This window comes from Ambystoma mexicanum, chromosome 6q, assembly GCF_040938575.1.
Source record: "Ambystoma mexicanum isolate Mex_15411 chromosome 6q, UKY_AmexF1_1, whole genome shotgun sequence".
In the NCBI taxonomy this organism is placed as follows: Eukaryota; Metazoa; Chordata; class Amphibia; order Caudata; family Ambystomatidae; genus Ambystoma; species Ambystoma mexicanum.
Window position 1 is genome coordinate 1403890805 of NC_090937.1, and position 19355 is coordinate 1403910159.

Sequence of the window (19355 nt, forward strand, 5' to 3'; positions counted from 1 at the left end):
CCCATATAGGGGACACCTATAGGTTATAGTACCCGAGCTAACCAATGGAATAGGGTCTTAGGTTTTTTGGGGAAGGGTCAGAGATTTTGATGTCACAATACAATAAAAGCTTGTGACCCGGGCTCAGGAGCTGTGATTGCTGAAGAATTTTGTTTTTCCTGAATGATCCCTGTCTGTTTGGAAAATAAAGGACAGTTCTAACTTGCCCTTGGCTGACTGCCCCATCATTGCCGGGGGAGGGTTAGTTGGGCCCTGGGTACTCTGCTGAGCAGTGACTGTGTAGCACGAACCCTGGTCCTCTTGCATACCTTTATAATAATGTTCAAAACCCTCCTTATATTATCAAGAGCACTTCTGTGTAGGATGAAACCCGCCTGGTCTGCATGGTCCAGACCAGGGAGTACACCCATCAAGCACTCTGCCAGGACTTTTGAATAGATCTTAGCATCGTTGTTCATAATCATGATTGGCCTATACCAGTCTGATGGGACTGTGTCTTTATTGGGCTTCTGAATGAGGACCTTAGAGGATTCCTACATTGACAGGGTAACCCTACCCATCGAACGGGAAAGTATTAAACTATTTAGTTAGGTGAGGGGTCAGAAGAGTCTGAAATGTCTTTATAAAAATGGAGGTAAAGCCATCTGGACCCAGAGTTTTGTCCTTGCGCGATTTAATGGCTCGCTTCACTTCTTCCTCCTGTATAGACACTTCCAAACCATGGCTCACCTCTGGGTCTAGACATAGAAGTACTGCCACTGCCAGGTAATCTGTTTGAATTGTCGCATTGATTGGGGCTTCTGCCATAATTGAAGAGTGATAACGGTGTATCAGCTCTATTTTACGGGCATCATCATAGTGTAGAAGTCCCTCATTGTCTTTCACGGCCAGGATATGGTTAGGGAACTTGTGTATGGCAAGTTTGCAAACCAATAGCGTGTTAGCTTTAATCTCCATATTATAGTAATACGGTTTTGTCGCATAGACTTTAGCATCCCAGCTACCTTTTCTTTTTTTAAACAGTTTTTTAGTAATTTTTTAATAATACTACCAACAAAAACCAAACATTAATTGCATCACATATGATTCACATTGCTTCATAATGTTCTCAATTTAACTCCCCAAATTCTCCCCATTTGCCTGTTCATCCCCCAAACTCCTTATTGTGTGCCTTGAGCTGCGCCATCCATTGCCTGTTGAGCAAACAATGTCTCTGTTAATGCAATCCATGTGTGGATGTCTGTTCCAAGTTCTTGGCGTTGTACCCCCAGCGCGCGTTCCTACCTCCCTCGTTTCAGCCATAGCCCACTTTTTCAGGTCCTCCAACTATCTCTCAATGCTAGGCTCACCGGCGGCTTTCCATCGCATTGCTATGCTATGTTTTGCTAGTATGTAGATGCAGTCCTTTATCTTTGCAATGGTTTTTCTGTTTAGCATTTCTCTTAAATAGACCCAACATGCAGGCCTCCGGGGATTGAATATCCAAAGAGATACCCCATTGGGCTACTTTACATGCCACTCTCCTCCAGAAGGCCTGTATCACTCGACATCCCCAGAACATATGAATCAATTCTGCATTCTCTTGGTTACATCTCAGACACACCTGGCTATCGGCTTCCTTAAATTGTGCTATCACTGCAGGTGTGAGGTATGCCCTTTGTGTAATATACAATTGTATTAGCTGCAGCTTGGCATTCCTCGACTTTTTTTGGGATAAATAGCGATCCGTTTATTTCATTCTCTTCAAATAGTCTCCCCAGGTTTTCCTCCCACCTGCTCTTACATTGCAGTTGCGTTCTCGAGGAGAAATCAATCAACACCTCGTAGATTCTAAAACAGCGTGCCCCCGTCAGAGATGTTTATGAGCGTTTCCATATCTACATCTATGACGGTTGGCCACCTGTCTTTTATTGCACACATTATCATCCTGTGTAACAGGAATTGGCCCTCTTGTATATTGGTGTTCTCCCTAAACCCTGCAAAATCTAACTATCCCTATTCGTGCCTCAAATTTCCTATAGTTGCTATCCCATTGGCCTCCCAATGTGTCCTCACTCTATGCCTATGTTTCTGCTTTTCAGACACCACCGCTGCCAGAAGCGTCTGTGGCGATATTGGATCACCCATTTTCATGAATCTACATGTTCTCCGCCATACCTGTACCCCCAACTTGACCAAATAAGGGTGACTACCCTGCTCCTTCGGTGAAATTCAAATCAGGTCCCTGAGGAATAGCCCTTGTAATGCCGGCTGCAAGAGAAATGTGTCCCCCGTGGGGTCGTCCGCCATCCAGTGCCTCACGTACTGCAATTGGCATGCCAGGAAGTACAACTCAAAGTTCGGGATCTTGATTACCCACTCAGCATATGGCCGCTGTAAAACATTCCATGTCACTCTGTGCATCCCCCTTGCCAGAGGAATCTCCTGCATATTTTGTCTAGATCTGTGAAGAATTTCTACGGGATATTATGTGGGACATTTGAAGCAGTGCATTAGCCTTGGCAATGCCACCATTTTTTAGAAGTGCTACCCTGCCTGCCATCGTCAAGGGTAGTTTACCCCAAAATTCCATTGATTTGGTCAAGTCCTCCTTGGCCCTGATTGTGTTAGCTTCGTGTTCCTGCTTAGGGTCGCGGTACATGCTCAGCCCCAGATATATAAAGGAGTCCTTATTCCACGGTAAGGGTAGGACAGGGAGATCCGCCCCACTAAATTTCACCATTGCTGCCATCGGGAACAGGCAAGACTTATTTTTATTTATGCAGATCCCCGTTAGTGTACCAAAATGATCCAGCACGTCCAAAAAATATGGCCAATTTATCTCTGGGTCCCTGAGGTACAGTAACATGTCGTCCGCAAACATCAACACTATATGTCGCACCCCATCTATCTTTATGCCTGCGTCACTGTATTCCTGTCTCAGGAGTGCTGCGATAGGTTCCGCAGCCAAGTATATAGAGCATTGGGGACAGTGGACACCCCTGCCTTGTCCCTTTCTGCAGCTCCTATAGTTCAGAAAACTTGGAGCCCATCCTGACCTTGGCCATCGGTCGAGTATATATCAATTTCACCCACTTCATGTACTTTGGACCAATTCCCATCTTCCCCACGGTAGCATATAACCAGTCCCAATGGACAGAATCCAACGCCTTTGTGGCGTCCAATGAACCGGCAGCGCACTGCTCCACCCTGTCATTGGTACAGAAGATGACATGATTCAGCCTTCTCAAATTCCCAGCTATGCTCCTCCCAGGGACATAACCTGTTTGGTCTCGAAGGACTAGCTTCGGTATCACCCTCGTAAGTCTGTTTGCCAATAATGCTGTCAGGAACTTGCCATCTTGATTTAATAGGGACAGTGGTCGATAAGAGCCACAATCCATGTCTTCCTTGTTAAGTTTAAGGAGTGGAATTATCACTGCCTCTTGCAAGCTACCCGGGAGACTGCCCAGCTCATATGCCTCATTGTACACCCTAGTCAGCAATGGTGCCAACATATCTACATAAACCTTATAGAACTCCCCCGGTAACCCATCCATTCCCGGAGGGCAATGTTCTAATGGTAGCTAGGACTTCCCCAGGGTTAACCGGCTCTTCAGGGATGCTATTCTGCTGCTAATCTAATCTTGGCAGTGTGATTAGGTCAAGCACGTCCTGTATTTCTTCTTCTCGCGCCACGTGTGGGTCTTTGTTTAACTCCCTGTAATATTCAGAGAAAACCTTGTTTATACCGTCTTGTGTGTTGACCTCCTCTCGTTCTGAGTTTCAGATGGTGTGTATAGGAGATCTCACTTTCCTATCCTTATATAAGCAGGCCAGCATTCTCCCAGGTTTAACTCCTTGTGCGTGACTTCTCTCTAGATATCTTGCATAACTAAATTTCCCCAATCTTTCCCAATGCGTTATAGACTTCTGTCTTAATCTGATCACCTCTAGCAACTCCCCTTCGACGTCATTCAATGATGACTTTCTGTATCACACCAGCTGTAGCTATCCTCTCACCTCTGATTACCACCTTATACGATTCCCAAATCATGCCCACACGCTTCACGCTGCCTTCATTGGTTTCCAGAAACTCGGCCATAGTTTTCCTGATATGTTCTAGGAATTCCCTATCCTGTAGGTACTCACTTCTCAATCTTCACATGGGTATGGGCGGTTTAGGGGGTACAACCATCCAAACAGCCAGCAGAGGAGCATGGTCTGACAGCACCCTAGCTTGAGATTCAGCACCCACAAATTCTCTGATGAATTCCTGCACCGTGAACAAGTAATCTAGTCTAGTGTAGACCTTATGGGGGGCTGAATAATGTGAGTATTCTCATTTATTCCCATGTATTGACCTCCATACATCCTCGAACTGAAAATGCAAGGCTATCCGAACCTTTTGTCTTCTCAAATAAGCAAATACTTGCAGCCTTTTAACATAACTATTTAGCCCTCTGACATTCCATGACATGATTCTTAGCCCTTCATCCATCGCGTGTTAACTTCCACCCTTCCCTACAATCATAGGAATGTTCTCCGCTCTCACCCGGACAGTGCGCAGCCATTTCTTTATTGTGTCAGGACCAACAGGCTTCCCCTCTCCCTTCCCTCCCCCCATGTCCCTGCCCCCCAACATATAACAAAACCTCCTCCAACTTCAACTGTCAAGCTATGCCATGCATACTTAGACACATCCTGCTTCCGCTCCTCGAACCCCAGTCAGGCCGGGCTCCTGGTGCCCAACGGGTGGGTACAATAGCGTCCCCTAAAGAAAAAAGGATATGGGGTAGTATGGGGTAGTAGGTGGTCTCCTTGTTTCCAGACCTCGTTGCTCCTGCGGTGCTCCTCCTCTTATAGTCACAGAATTATTGCGCTCATCATTTCTCTTATAACACACCGGTACTGCGTGTCTGGTCTCTTAGCGTCTCAGTGTTCAAATATTCTGGACGTTCCGTCGCCACCGCCAGTCATTCTGTTGGCCACGTTTTCCTGTGTTCACTCCTCGAGTGGTTGGTGGGAGCTTCGCAGTATCCATCCAGTCCTGTGCGTCAGATGGCGTCTCGAGGAACATGGCCCTACCATTGTGGAGGATCTTCAACTTGGCATTGTAGATTAGCATGTATCTGATACCAGCTTTTTTCGATCTCACTTTCGTGGCAATAAATTGTGCGCTGCTTTTCTGTACCTCAAAGGTATAATCTGGGTATATAGCCAGTTTCGCGCAGGCTCTCTGTATGTCACCCCCATTCCTGGAGAAAGCTATAAACTTCTCTTGGTCCTTATAATTAAGGACCTTCGTGATTATCGGCCTCGGCGGGGCTCCAGGCAGCGGCTTCCTTACTAAGGAGCAGTGTGCATGCTCTATAGTGAACCCCTAAGTCAAGTTTTCCGCCTACAGCTTTTGCATCAGTAGGTTCTCTATGTAATTGGTAGGGTCGGATCCCTCTGCTCCCTCCGGCAGGCCCACGATCCTTATTTCATTGCACCGCGCCCTTCTTTCGGCATCTTCCGCTCTGTCCTCCAACAACTTTACCTTCTGTCGTAAGATGTCTACTTCTTTGGACATCTGTTTGCTCTCCGTGGTGTTCTCCTGCACCTGTACTTCCAGTTGGCTTGTACGCTTTGCTAGTCCCTGCACATCCTGCCATAGCAGGCTGACATCTATCCTGACTTCATCAATCTTGGATTCTATAGTGGCGTGTGATGCTGCTATGGCATTCAGGATCTGCTGGTTTCCCATGTCTGCAGCCTCCTTGTGTCCATTGTTCGGACCCATTTTGTTCTGTTTGTTTACATCATCCACCGCACCCTCCGGGCCCTTTGCGTAGGCTTCCATGGTGGTCCGTTTGCCCTTCGTTTTGTTATTTTTCCCTGCCATCAGTTCTGCAGAGCCTGGCTCTCCTTCGCGTCCTGGGGTGTGCTTGAGGTAGTGGCCGCCAGGTACGTACTCCACTAATGACTGCAGTGGCATCGCTTATTCACTTTGCCAGCTCCATGCCAGCTGGCCACTAAAGAAATTATTGTTGTCAGGGCTGGGCCATTCCGGTCAGCATTCCAGTGGGGCTTCTGGTAATTTAGGGATGGTCAGCGACTGGTCTGGGTGCCCCCCTGTATCCAGCTGATCCGGTGTCTAACACGTTTGCCACATTTGCTGTATTCTCCCAACTCCGGCTTTCTGTGGTGTCTCGCTCCCCAATTGTGAGTGGCTTTGCTTCTGCTACCTAGTCGCCTCTGGTGCTGCATCGACATGCCACTCAGGGGCTTCTTTGTTGGGTGCCGGTGTTGTGTCCCTATCACTGCTTCCCCTCTTGTGTGGGGCACCAGCCTCACTCTTTTGTCCTTGACCAGGAGGCGCTGCTGTAATGCGGCTATTTGTGTAGGCTAGTGATATTATGGCAGTATTAGGTTCACTCTTTATCCAAGGATCAGCCGGAGAGCGCTGCGCTCCGTTCCCCTTAGAACCTCAGCATATTATGCACTATCCTGCAGAAGTGTGACAGGTTCTTCCGTGGTGTCAGCAAGTGGCAGAGAAACCCATCTTGTCTCCCCTCCAGCTGGCTATGTCTCACCTTCTCTACCCGTCATTCGAGTTCCGCGTGTCGCTTCAGCCCGATGCGACCCAGCTGCACTCTCTCGCGCTGCTGCTCTGTTCAGAACATTTTTCCAATATTCTCCATCTTTGCAGAGAAAGGTGTTACAAGTTATGGTAGAATATTTGCAAGATGAATGTCTGAAAAAGAATTTGTGCTGTCCTGCTGACATTATGGTAATTTATAAACGTGCGTTTTCTGCTGACACCGAACTAACTTCATTGTCACTCGATTTGGCTTTACTCCTTAATAAATGTTTGGACATTCCCACCATTCCCACCATGCAATTGCCAATGAGGGAGGCTCCTCCAACTCTTGTCCCGAAGGTAGAGATACCTGCTGTAGGGGGAGCACCTGCTACAACTATTCCAGCCCATTACATTTCTCAATTCGTTCATGTTCCCTTTTTGGGACAGGAAGTAAGCACCCTTAAGCAATCAATTTCAGATATTACAAAGAATCCTACAGGATTTAACAAAGAAATAGAGTCAGTTTTGAATTAGTCGGTTTTCACTTTAGGTGATATCAATCTACTATTCCCTGTAATTTTACCGACAGATTTATGGAAGCAAATTAGGACCATGGACGACCAGGCTGCCATGGCAGATACTTAGGTTGCCCTGGAATTAGCTGATCTAGGAAAGCTGGAAAAAAACAACTACAGAGCATATTGATGTTACCGGACCACATAGCGACTAAACTTAAAACTTTAGTACCCGAAAAAAGAGTTATTTGGGATAAACTAACCGCATGTATGCAAGGAAAGACAGAGGTAGCAACCAAGTTTTTTTTTTACAACATGAAAACAAACAAAGGCATTTAACCATATATATATATATATATCACATCAGCATTATCCATGAACGTTGGCAATGCAGGCCTAACAGGTAATATTATGTCCGTGGGACAGGCAATAAATGGCAGTTCGGATTACATCTCATAACTTCTGGTTATAGGAGTGGGGGGGTGATAGGAAGAGCAAGGGGGGAGGTAGGGCAGAGGTATGTGTCATGATCACTGCTTCCAAGGGGCTAGGACCAGCCCAACGTCCTTGGAAGCAGGCCTCTAACCTTCATCCTAGGCACCAGCCGGTCCCCATTGGGACCTTTTGGACCCTGTCCTGGCGCCGGTGGCACCAGGCTCATCAAAATCACTGGTCCCGGCACTGGAAGCGCCGGGCTCATAACATGTATAAAGATGCTTGGGTGGACTTACCTGCAGCAGACCATGCTGCTTACTTACCAGCCATATGGGAATCCTCTACGAGCCGGGACTAGTTTCTTACCTGGGTGGGGCAGGCTCCACTCCCTGGATACAACACTGGAACTCTTCTAGAACAGGAACTCTTTTCTTTCCTGGGCGAGGCAGTGGAGGAAGACGCCTCATCACTCCAAGGCTATTTAAACCACACCCGATTGATGCAACGTGCTTCGCGTTATTCTGCAGCAGAACGCTCACCGTGTCGGTTCCAGTCTTCATTCTTCCGATCCTGAACCTGTGAGAACAAAAGCTTACCTTTCTTGTATCCAGCCTTCAGAAGCACCTGCAAAGACAAAGAAACAACAGGTTAGCACAGCAACCCTCACTCGCAGCGCTTTCCCCACCTGATCCATCGGCAGTTACCAACTCTTCGCGCTGCTCCTCCGCCATTATAAAAGCCTGTGAAGACAAAAACATAATTATTCCTGTGGGGAATTTACTTACCGGCACCCCTCGAATTCCGGTTTTCTTCAACGCTGCATTCCTGCACCTGAAAGAGAAAAGGAGAGACATTAGGCAGGCTATTTACTCACGCGCCATCGCGCCCTCCACAATTAGGCGCCTGCAAATACCCCAGCGTTTTCCAGAGTCTCTTCAGCATCCGAACTCATACCTGCAAAAGAAAAGAGACAGTTGGAGTGCATTTCGAAAGCAGGAGGCAACAGGCACTTACTTACGCACTCCCAAGCGCTTCATTCCTATGCGCTGGCTCGAACTCCGGCTCTCTTCAAACCACCATCTTCCGCCTCAATAGCCCTGCAAGACAAAAGGCACCATTTGAAAAGAACATTATACAGAGCCCTATTCCATACTAACGTGCCCACGCACCTAAAGACTGTAAGGACATTCAAGGTGCCCGGAAACTCACCGTTCGTGCAGTTAACGACGGTTAGCAATCCTCTGAAGTCAAGAGGCCTACGTTTCAACCCAGTGAAGGAACTGGTAACGGCACCCTGCACCAGACGCAGATGGAGAGTCCAGCATTCACCTATCTAAGGTGAGCACGTTGACCTTGGGGCTCCACGGAAAAGTGAGAGGGGGAGAGAGAGAGACACCCGACAATCCCAGGTCATTAACCCCATATTCTTTCACCTGCAGACATCTTATTCTTCGAGTTAGACACACCGTGCGAAGAGGCCCAGCCCCGGAAGCCAATCGAGTCCTGCACTTCACTTTTCAAGATACAGTCACCACCCTGCCAAGACCAGCGCCTCCGTGGGAATCAGGTGAGCGTTACAGTATGTCTCAGTGAGTGTCTAGCCATTTCCCCCATATCTTCTCAAATTTTCGGGGGCAGCCCCGCGCATTGCAGATGCGGCGTTCAAGAGATGCGCACCTACTCAGTTTGTTGGTCTAGTGGTTCAGACACACCGGATCCGCAGAGCCCCAACCTGTAGCAATAAGTATTTTCCCCACACCCAGTGCCACTGCCGTAAATATTTTTTCATGCTTAGTAAGGTCAACCTCCCCCCAGATTCCCAGAAGTGCCATCTTGGGGTCTATGGGGATTGGCGCTGCCAATACGGTGGAGATTGTGTCCATGCACTTACCCCAGAGGACTTGTAGCACTTGACAGTCCCAAATCATATTAAAGAAGGTGGCGTCTCTCTCGTTTCCATCGGGTACATGTTGCATCTCCGGTTTCGCCCCACCTGGCCATTGCGGTCCGAGAGTAGTATCCCTGGTGGAGTATTCTGAGTTGTATCAGTCTAAGTTTGGCCTTGATGCCTATCTCCCGGGAGGACATTAGTGCGTCCGTCCAGTCCTCAGGCTCCAGAGCCCCCAGGTCCCTTTCCCACCTTTCTTTCAACTTGCCTTTTTCTTTAGCGCCAAAGGAGTTAAGGGCCAGGTAAAGTGTGGAGGTGACCTTGGAGGGGATGCGTTGTGGGAGAATATTAGTTTCTATGGGGGAGCAGGGAGGTATGGTAGTGGTATCTGGGAATTGGGTGCGTATTGCATGGGTAAACTGTGCATATCGAAACCGGTCCATAGGTGCCAAACCGTGTTTGTCTCGCAGGGTGTCAAAACTTAGTAGATGTCCCTCCTGAATCACATGAGCTAGTGTAGTTATCCCTCTGTTTCCCCAGTTCCCAAACCATCCCATTTTCCTTATTTCTGGAAGATGTGCGATATGCCATATGGGTTGAGCAAGTGTTGGTATTGCTTTCCAGCCCATGAGCTTATGTGTGTCTCTCCAGGCATGCCGGATGTGGCGTGCCATTCTTGGTATTTTCGGGAATTGGTTGCTAGTGGCGTACAGTACCTGTAGGGGGGGGGATTGGGAGCATAGTCTCTATTTCTATGCAGGATGGGGTCTGCATGTAGCCAGTCATTCACCACTCCAATCTGCGTTGCTAGGTAATATGTGCGTATGCAGGGCAGTCCGATGCCACCCTCCCACACGGATCGCTGGAGTGTAGTGAGGGCTATTCTAGGTTGCTTCCCTCCAGAGAGCAGCATGCAAAGGTTCCTATCTATGAGAGAGAAGGTTTCATGGGGGATGGGAAGCGGAGCGTTTTGGAGGGCGTATAGCAGTCTAGGTAGTGTCATCATTTTAAACAAGGCTGCTCTACCCATTAATGATAGGGGGAGCGATTGCCAGTGGGATACGTCCCTATTGAATCTGTCTAGTACGGGTTGCAGGTTGATTTGGAGAAAGCCGTCTAGGGTCGGGACAATGCGTATGCCTAGGTATGTAAATTCCCGGATGCAAACATGGTAGGGGCAGGGCTCGGGGATTGCATCTTCGCCGCCTTGGATTGGAAAGTAAATGGTTTTGGCGACATTTACCTTTAGGCCGGCGAAGGTTTGGTACTCTTTGAGGATGGAGGATACTATTGGGCATGAGGTGGCCGGGTTACTGAGATATATAAGAAGGTCATCTGTATACAACGAGAGCCGATCTTCTCCTCCCCTTGGCCAAGAGAATCTGGACCAGTTTTTGTTTGATCGAAGTTCGATTGCTAGTGGCTCGATGGCAAGCAGGAATAGGAGTGGGGAGAGGGGGCATTCCTGTCTAGTGCCTCGGCCCAGGGGGAATGATCTGGAGCAGTTGCCATTCACCCTCACAGTGGCCTCTGGAGATACATAAAGGAGTCTGACCCATGAGATGAAGTTTCGCCCAAAGTTCATTCGGGCCATGATTTCCCACAGGGCCTCCCATCCAATGGAGTTGAACGCCTTCTCAAAGTCCAGTGCCAGGAGGGCCAGCGGGGTCGATATCTCAGAGGCTCTATCGAGGGCGAGTTGAATCATACGTAGATTCATGCGAGTAGATTTGTTGGGCATGAGGCCGCATTGATCTGGATGGATGACTGTCTCTATCACCCTGAGAAGCCGGTTAGCAAGTACCCTGGCCAGGACTTTAGCTTCCCCATTGATCAGCGACATAGGGCGGTAGGAAGCACACTCTTCCGGGGGCTTTCCGGTTTTGTGTATGACCACAATGCTTGCTCTTCTGAGGTCCGGGGGCAGTGTGCCCTGTTCTTTACTGTGAAGGAACATTCGGTGCATATGCCCCCTTAGTGTTCCGCCTAGAAGCTTCCAAGTCTCTGTAGGGAACCTGTTGGGGCCCAGAGATTTCCCCGGTTGAATTTTGTTTTCGGTAATTACAGTGTCTAGGAGCTCTGTTTGTTGTGCAGACAATTTCGGGATCTCAATCCGGTCTAGGAAGCTAGAAGGCATTGTTGTGGGATTCCCGGTTGGTGGGGTGTAGAGTTTCTTGTAATAGGCAACGAATGTTTCGGCTATGTGGGAGTCTTCAGTGAGCAGCTCTCCCTCCGGGGATCGGATGTCTCGCACATGTCCTTTAGTTTGCTCACGACGCTCTAACTAGGCGAGGGTTGTATTAGCCTTGTCTCCTTTCTCATAGATTTGACTCCGGACAAGCCAGTGGGCCGTCTGTGCTTTATCCTGGGCAATGTTACCGAGGGCCTCTTGCGCGGTCTCCTGAGCTTCCTTTGCACTTTGGGTGCCACGTGCAAGATCGTGCTTTTCGCACTCCAATACTTTCTTTCAGCCTCCCCTATCCTTTGGGCATGTTGCTTCCGGTAGGCAGATACCGCAGAGATCACTTCCCCGCAGAGGACAGTTTTGAATGCTTCCCATAACACGATCGGACTCTCCACTGATCCTTTGTTTAGTTAAAAGTATTCTGCGATCTTCTTTTCGAGCTCTTCAGCAATTTCTGGAAGCCGCAGGTGATATGTATTCAGTCGCCAGGTAACGTCCGGGCGCTGGTGAACGTTTTTCATAGTTATGAGGAGCGGGGAGTGGTCCAAAATACCTCTTGCTAGGAACTCCGCAGATACAAGCCTATGGGATATATTGCAGGGATGAAGGTGTAGTCGATCCTAGAGAGTGTTTTATGCGCACTGGAGAAAAAGGAGAATCCAGCCTTGCCCTCATGCAGTGAGCGCCAGGTGTCCGACAGTCCCAGTGTCTCAGCAAACGTGTGAAGAGCTGTCGACGCAGATCGGGTTCCTGCCCTTTTGTAGGATCTGTCAGCCGTGGCATCCATAACTTCATTGAAGTCCCCCCTATAGCCCATAAGTTAGCGTTCTCCTCCAAGAGTATGTTCTGCAGTTCACCCAGTAGTTCCTTCGTGAGTGTAGGAGGGGCATAGAACCCTACAAGGCCCCACTTTTCGCTCCAGATATCTGCCATCAGTATCACAAATCAGCCCCTAGGGTCGGTCCATATTTTCTGCACCTGTAGGGGTACCCGTTTGTGGATTAGTATCTTTGTGCCCCCGGCTCCTTTTGTGAACCCAGCTTGGTAAGTACGCGAGTAATTGGATCCTTTAAAGAAGCAGTTTCCGGTTCCGATCAGATGCGTTTTGGTGAGGAATGCTATGTCTGGTGAGTAGGGATTGAGATATTGGAGCACCAGTCTTTGTTTCACGCTGGAACCCAGGCCATTGACATTTCAGGTTAGTAAGAATATCTTGTCTGTGCTTATTTCAGCTGTGTGGGTCCCAGTGTGGGGCATCACGAAGGATCTGATGTCTCATTAGTCTCCGGGGTTGTATGTAGTATTTTGACCAAGTCGGTCTAGCTTGTCTCCTGTCCAGGTCCCTCCGTGCCGCTGGAAGCGTAGTGCAGACCTAGGGTATCCAGGTGTGTCTCTTGGAGGGGGGCATCTTCCCAGGGCTGCTATATGAGAATGTACCTTGTGCTTGAGCAATGCGGATCTCGCGGGCCCAGCCCGTGGGCTGTTCGTGTTTCCTGCGGCCGCAGGAGTGAGCATCATGCCTGCTTACGCTGTGTTTCAGGTTGCCTAAACCCGTTGAACCGTACATCCACCCCCCCAACTGGGAGCACCTGTCACCCAAACTTTAAACTTTCACTTTTAACTGTAGAACTTCTGTGGGGTCACCCGGACTGAGGTCGAGACTGCGCTGCCTAGAGGGCGGTAGCCGCTAAGGTAGAGTTTCCGTAGTGCTGTGTTGCGGGTCTGTTTCTATAATGCCGAGGCCTCATCCGGGTCCACTGGAGTTAGGGATGGCGGGCGCTGTTCGAGCTTGGATTTCCATGCAAACGTCCCAGGGGACGAGCGTTGGGCTTCAGGCCCGTTGAGGATATGCGTTTCAAGCCACTCCCATGACTCTATTGTGAAATAGGTGAGTAGTGCCCTCATAGTGGACTTTGAGCATCACCGGGAAGAAGAGCGCGTACTTGATTGACAGGGATTGGAGTCTCTTCTTGACCGAGTCGAATGACTGGCGGGCCTTTTGCACCTCCTTAGTGTAATCCGGATAGAAGCCCACTCTGTATCCATTGTATGTGATTGGGCCCGATGCCCGTGCCATCTGGAGGATAGCATCCCGGTCTCGATAATTCAGGAGGCGTGCAGTTATTGTTCTAGGCAAGGCTCCCGGGGTAGGCTGCCCGGTGGGCACCCTGTGTGCTCTTTCAACGGAGAAGAACTTTGACAGTTTTTTTGGGGCGAAGATATGAGCCAGCCGGTCCTCTAGAAAGAGTTCAATGCTGGGGCCCTCCTCTTTTTCCAGAATCCCGAGGATCCTGAGGTTGTTGCAACGCGCCCTTCCCTCGCTGTCTTTGGCGCGGTATTCAAGTTGGTTGACTTTCTGGGTAATTACGGCTAGTTGCTGTTCCAGTTGGCGAACATTGTCTTCTGTGTCCAATACTCTTTGTTCCACTTCGCTGACTCTGGAGGATAAAATGCAAAGATCCTGGTACAGGAGGGACACTTCTGCGGAGACCCCACCGATTTTGAGTTCCAGAGATGTTCTCGAGTCCCCAATTGCTTTCATTACGTCGCTCAGGGAGACCTGCGGGTCCTGAGCCTCTTCCCTGGTTTCTTCTTCCTCCAGGGTCTGTGTCTCTAGACGGCAAGGGGCCCCTACTGTGTAGAAGTCCATTTTACTTTGTTGGGTTTGTCTGTTAGGCTTGTCCTTGCCCATGATGCAGTCGGTGCTCCTCGCGAGGCGTTGGGTCCAGGTGAGTCGTGCTGGCATACTGAGGGAGGTTATTGTTGGAGTCAGAGTTGGGGTGACCTCTGTTCTGGAGCACCAGGGAGATCACCTCCCGCCTCTAGGGGTGGATCCCTTGTTTTGTTTTACTCGTTGCGCCTGTTTAGGCGTTGCGCGCCCAGTGGGGGATGTCCGTAGCTGTGTCCTCACAAGGGCCGTTTTCACAGCCGCCCCTAGAGGCGAGAGGTGATCCTCTTGTGTGTGGCGTGTGGAGGGTAGTGGCCTTCAGCGTTGGCCTCTGATTCCCTCAGGACGGTTGTTTGGCTTGTGCCAAATGAGTTCCCCTGTGGTTGTAGGTTCCCAGGCGCCCCTGCCAGAAGTCCCCCTCCATTGGAGTGCCTGCACAGTACCTCGTGCGCAGGGTTGATGCCCAGGACATGAGAACCTGCTGCCACCTCAGCGTCTATTTCTTTGAGGTGGGCTGCCCATGGGACCCCTCGTCGCGACTGCCCGTCCCGTCAGGACTGTGATTAGTGCACTGGGGGTCTCCGTCCCCCCAGCGGCAGTATCCCACAGGTGATGCTCTGCTGCTTACTCTCCGGGCCCCTGGTCAGCCCCGCCGTGTAGGGGGGAAGCCGCTGGGGCCGCCACAGGCCAAGGGTGCTTATGATGATTGGGTATCTGACTCTGTTCCCCTGTCCCACAGTTCTTTTAAGGGGGATGTGTCGCGTCTGTTATGCGGGTCCCGTGGGACCAGTTAACTATCTGTTCGTGCATGGGGTTATGGGGGGGACCACCTCCCCTGCACGTACCTTGTTGATGCCGAGTTCGTTTATGGCGTACTCCTCGCCTTTGGGGGAGCGCGGCACCATGATCTTTTTATCGTGCCGTGTCTCGACCCCAGGTGCTGCAATCTCACTGGTGGGGGTGAAACGGGGGGCAGGCACCTCCCGGTTCAGCTCCCCAGTGCTGGTCCTGTCTTGCCCTCTTTTCGGAATGCAAGGTCGGGCAGCACTGGGCGGGCTCTTCGTGCTTCCAACGTCCCGCCGTCCACCGGGCACCGCTATGCAGTTATCTGCCCTCTGTAGGTTCCGGGCTGTTCTTCCCCACAGGAAGGAATCGCGGAAACCCCAGTCGATGCGGCTGCGGGGTCTGCCGCAGAGAGAGCGTGGTGCTGGTGGGGGGTCCTTGGTCGTGCAGGATGTTGTCGGCCTGGGCACCCGTCTGGCTTTCTTGTCGGGAGTAGGCGGGTAGGAAGGACCCCTGGTAGCGATCTAGCATCGTCGGTGGGATGCAGTCGTCCTCTGTCTCTGCTTCGCCCTATCCCCGGGGCCCCAACGGCTGCGGCAGCCCAGGGGCATGGGGCGGATCAGCCGCTCTCGTTCACTCGGCAAAGGCAGCCGGCTTCACACTGGCGGACACAGGGGAGATATCGGTGTTCCCTTATCCGATTTTCTCCCAGGTTGCAGCTGTTGCTGCACTATTAAGTCCGCCACAGTGTCAGTTAGTTTTAGGGCTAGATAGAGTCTTGGAAAAGGTATATTTGCAGGATGTTTTGCCGCAGCCGCCGGGAGCCGAAGCAGTTAGCTTTTAGTGGTCAAGATTTAAGTACGGAGGCAGGGAAAAGATAATTTGTTGACACATTTGTGCAAGGATTACTGCCGGACATTCAGTCGCAGATCACTGCCTTTGAAAGTGCATGGCAGGCGAAAACTCAGTCAGAGGTTTTACATATGGCTCAGTTTTACGAGAATAGAGTAAATAATGAGAAAGAGAAGATAGAGAAGAAGAAAGGAGATTTAAAAACTAGGGTACTTCTGCAACAGATTGCAAGAGGAGCACGGGGTAAAAATAATGGAAATACACCATTGAGAAAACTATTTATGCCACAAATGGGGCCAGTACATGTGAACCAATGTGCCTATTGTAGGCAAGAAGGTCACTGGAGGGCACAGTGTCCGACCCTTCAGCAAATAGCAGCGAATGGGACAATCGGTAGAAGATCGAGAGCATGCAATGGCATGCCCGGTCTGAATAGAAATCAGTTTGCTCAGAACCAGCCACAGGATAATAATGCAAATAATCAGGGAGGTCAGCAACAGAATACCGGTAATACAAACGCTTTTGACACCAATTTGCATTCCTATTTTATTGAAGATTTCACATCTGATGATGTTTTGTTTCGCTAGAACAGCCCAGAGCAGAGCCAGGAACCTATTTCTATTCCCGTAGATCAGAAATGACCCTACATAGAAATGAAAGTTGGGAATAGAGAGCATGTTTTTCTTGTAGACACAGGGGCACAGAAGTGTTCCATTGACCATCTGCGGGTTCCAGATATCCCACTGTCAGGGCAGAATAATGTTTCCGTAGGGTTCTCTAGTACTCAAGTAGTGAGTCCGGTTTCTCGACCGGTACCAATAGCTTTGAGTCCATTCACTGACTCATATCCATTTTTGTTGACTATGAATTGTGGTGAGAATCTTCTGGGATTACATTTGGTAAAGAAATTGAATGCAGTGATTTACTGCTTGCCCCAGCTGAATTCCTCTTCACAATTTGTGAATTTGCCTTTTACGTGTGAATTACAGCAAGTACCTACGCATCTATGGGCAGTAAACGACAACGATGTAGGGATACTGAATGTTGAACCTGTACGAATAGTATTGAAATCCGGTATTACATTGCCACGTATTCCGCAGTATAAATTATCTGTAGAAAGTGAACAGGCGCTTAAAAGTATTGTTTCTGATCTAATGCATCAAGGTGTTATTGAAGAGATTTCTGGTATTAAATGTAATAGTCCGGTTCTGTATGTCTATAAGAAAGGTGATAATGCTTTACCCTACCGTTTTGTTATTGATTTGCGTGTGATTAACAAGGTAGTAGCATCACAATTTCCCATTGCCCCTGACATCACCACCATCTTAACTATGATTCCTGCCACCGCTACACATTTTTCTGTAATCGATTTGAAAAACGCATTCTTTAGCATACCTATTCATCCAGGCAGCAGATACGTGTTTGCATTCTCGCTGGGAGGGCGCTCTTGTACTTTCACACGCATACCACAGGGATACAGAGAGAGTCCTAGTATTTACAGTAGAGTACTTAAGGAACAACTTGATATGCTTGAATTGCCTTCCACTTGCACACTGATACAGTACATTGATGATCTACTCTGATGAGGGCATTGTTTTATTATTAAAGCATCTAGCTGAACATGGCCATAAAGCTTAATTTAATAAGTTCCAATATTGTCGACATGAGGTCGCCTATTTAGGCTATCTCCTGTCAAAGAAGGGTAGACGGCTTGCACCTGAATGTATACGAAGCATCTCTGGTATGGCTGTTCCAAATATGCAGAAACAAGTTAGGGCCTTTATCGGCATGGCATCATATTGTAGTCAATGGATTCCGAATTTTTTACTTTTAATTAAGCCAATATTGGCACTAACTAGAAAGGATGTAACTATACCGTTACCTTGGGATACGGATTGTCAGGAAGCTTTTGATCTGTTAAAAACTGTGTTATGTTCGGCGCCGGTTTTGGGCACACCAAATTATAGAAAGGATTTTGTTTTATTTGTGCATGAGAGGGATTGGGTGTGCCTTGGCTGTTCTGACACAGGAAAATGGGGGCAGAAGTAGACTATGCAGTTACTTTTCCTCCATGTTAGACCCTGTTGCCTGCGCCTCACCAAAACGTCTAAGGGCTGCAGCTGCTGCTGCTGCCTCAGTCAAATAAAGTGAGAGTATGGTCTTGGGTCACTCCTTGACTGTAATGGTACCCCACTCAGTGTATGTTCTGTTAAATAGAACACAGAGGTAGCATCTCACATCTGCCAGACTCATGAGGTATGAATTGATTTTATTTGCACATCACATCAAAATTAAGAGATGCTGTTCTTTGAATCCGGCTGAATTATTGCCTCCTTTGAATGAGGATTTCGCTGACAATGCATTTCATGACTGTCTGTACATTACTTAACAGGATACGAAAGGCAGAAGCAAGCTAAGCGATACACCATAAACATCGCCAGAAGGAGAGCTATTCTGTGATGGCTCTTGTTTTAAACTACCTGGTGGCACTTCTACTGCTGCCTATGTAATCACCACTTTAGACAGCATTATTGAAAGCAAAAGAATTCCATACAACTCTGCCCAGGCTGCAGAGATAGTTGCCTTGACTAGAGCTTGTGAGATATCCCAAGGGCTCAGCGTTAACATATACACTGACAGTCAGTATGCCTTTGGAGTCACTCACAACTTTGGTAGATTGTTGGCTGAAAGAGGATTTTTTACATCTCATGCTACAAAACTCCAGCATGGTCCCTTGATAGTACAACTGTTATCTGCATTAGCCCTTCCCAAACAATTAGCTATATTGAAATGCGGAGCACACAAGAGTGTGACTGCCGATATTGGAAAAGGAAATACCTTTGCAGACAAAATAGCTAAACAAACTGCTACTGATCTGCACTCACGTATGTATGTGTTAGATTCTGCTAAATAGGTGGCTGAAACTGGGATGATGTAAGAGGGTGTTAGTAGTGTGAAAGAGATACAGGCTGAGGCCCAGAGGGAAGAGATTGAAAATTGGGCTTCAGGACCTGCAATATTGGACAAGGAGGGATGTTGGGTAGATCGGGGAGAACAGAGATGGATGCTGCCCAACGCATATGTAACAGCGATAGTTACTATGGCACATGTTCCAGCACACAATGTGAAACGAATTTGTAAACACCTGTCGCAGTTTGGTATAACAATACCATCCCCAAAGCTGCAGAACAACTAGTTCAGAAATGCATGATTTGCTTACAACATAATATTGGTATGGGTAGACCGGCACCTAGAGGTAGTTTTGGACCTCTCACTATGCCATTTGAAGTGATACACTTTGACTTCATTGAGATTGGAGAGATGCCAAAACTACAAATATGTGTTGGTGGTGATATGTGTCTTTAGTAAATGGGTCGAAGCCTTCGCTCTGAAGGATAACACTGCCATGTCAACTGCCAAAGTAATGCTGAAGGAGTATTTCCCTAGATTCAAACTACCCAGAGTAATTTGGTCTGATAATG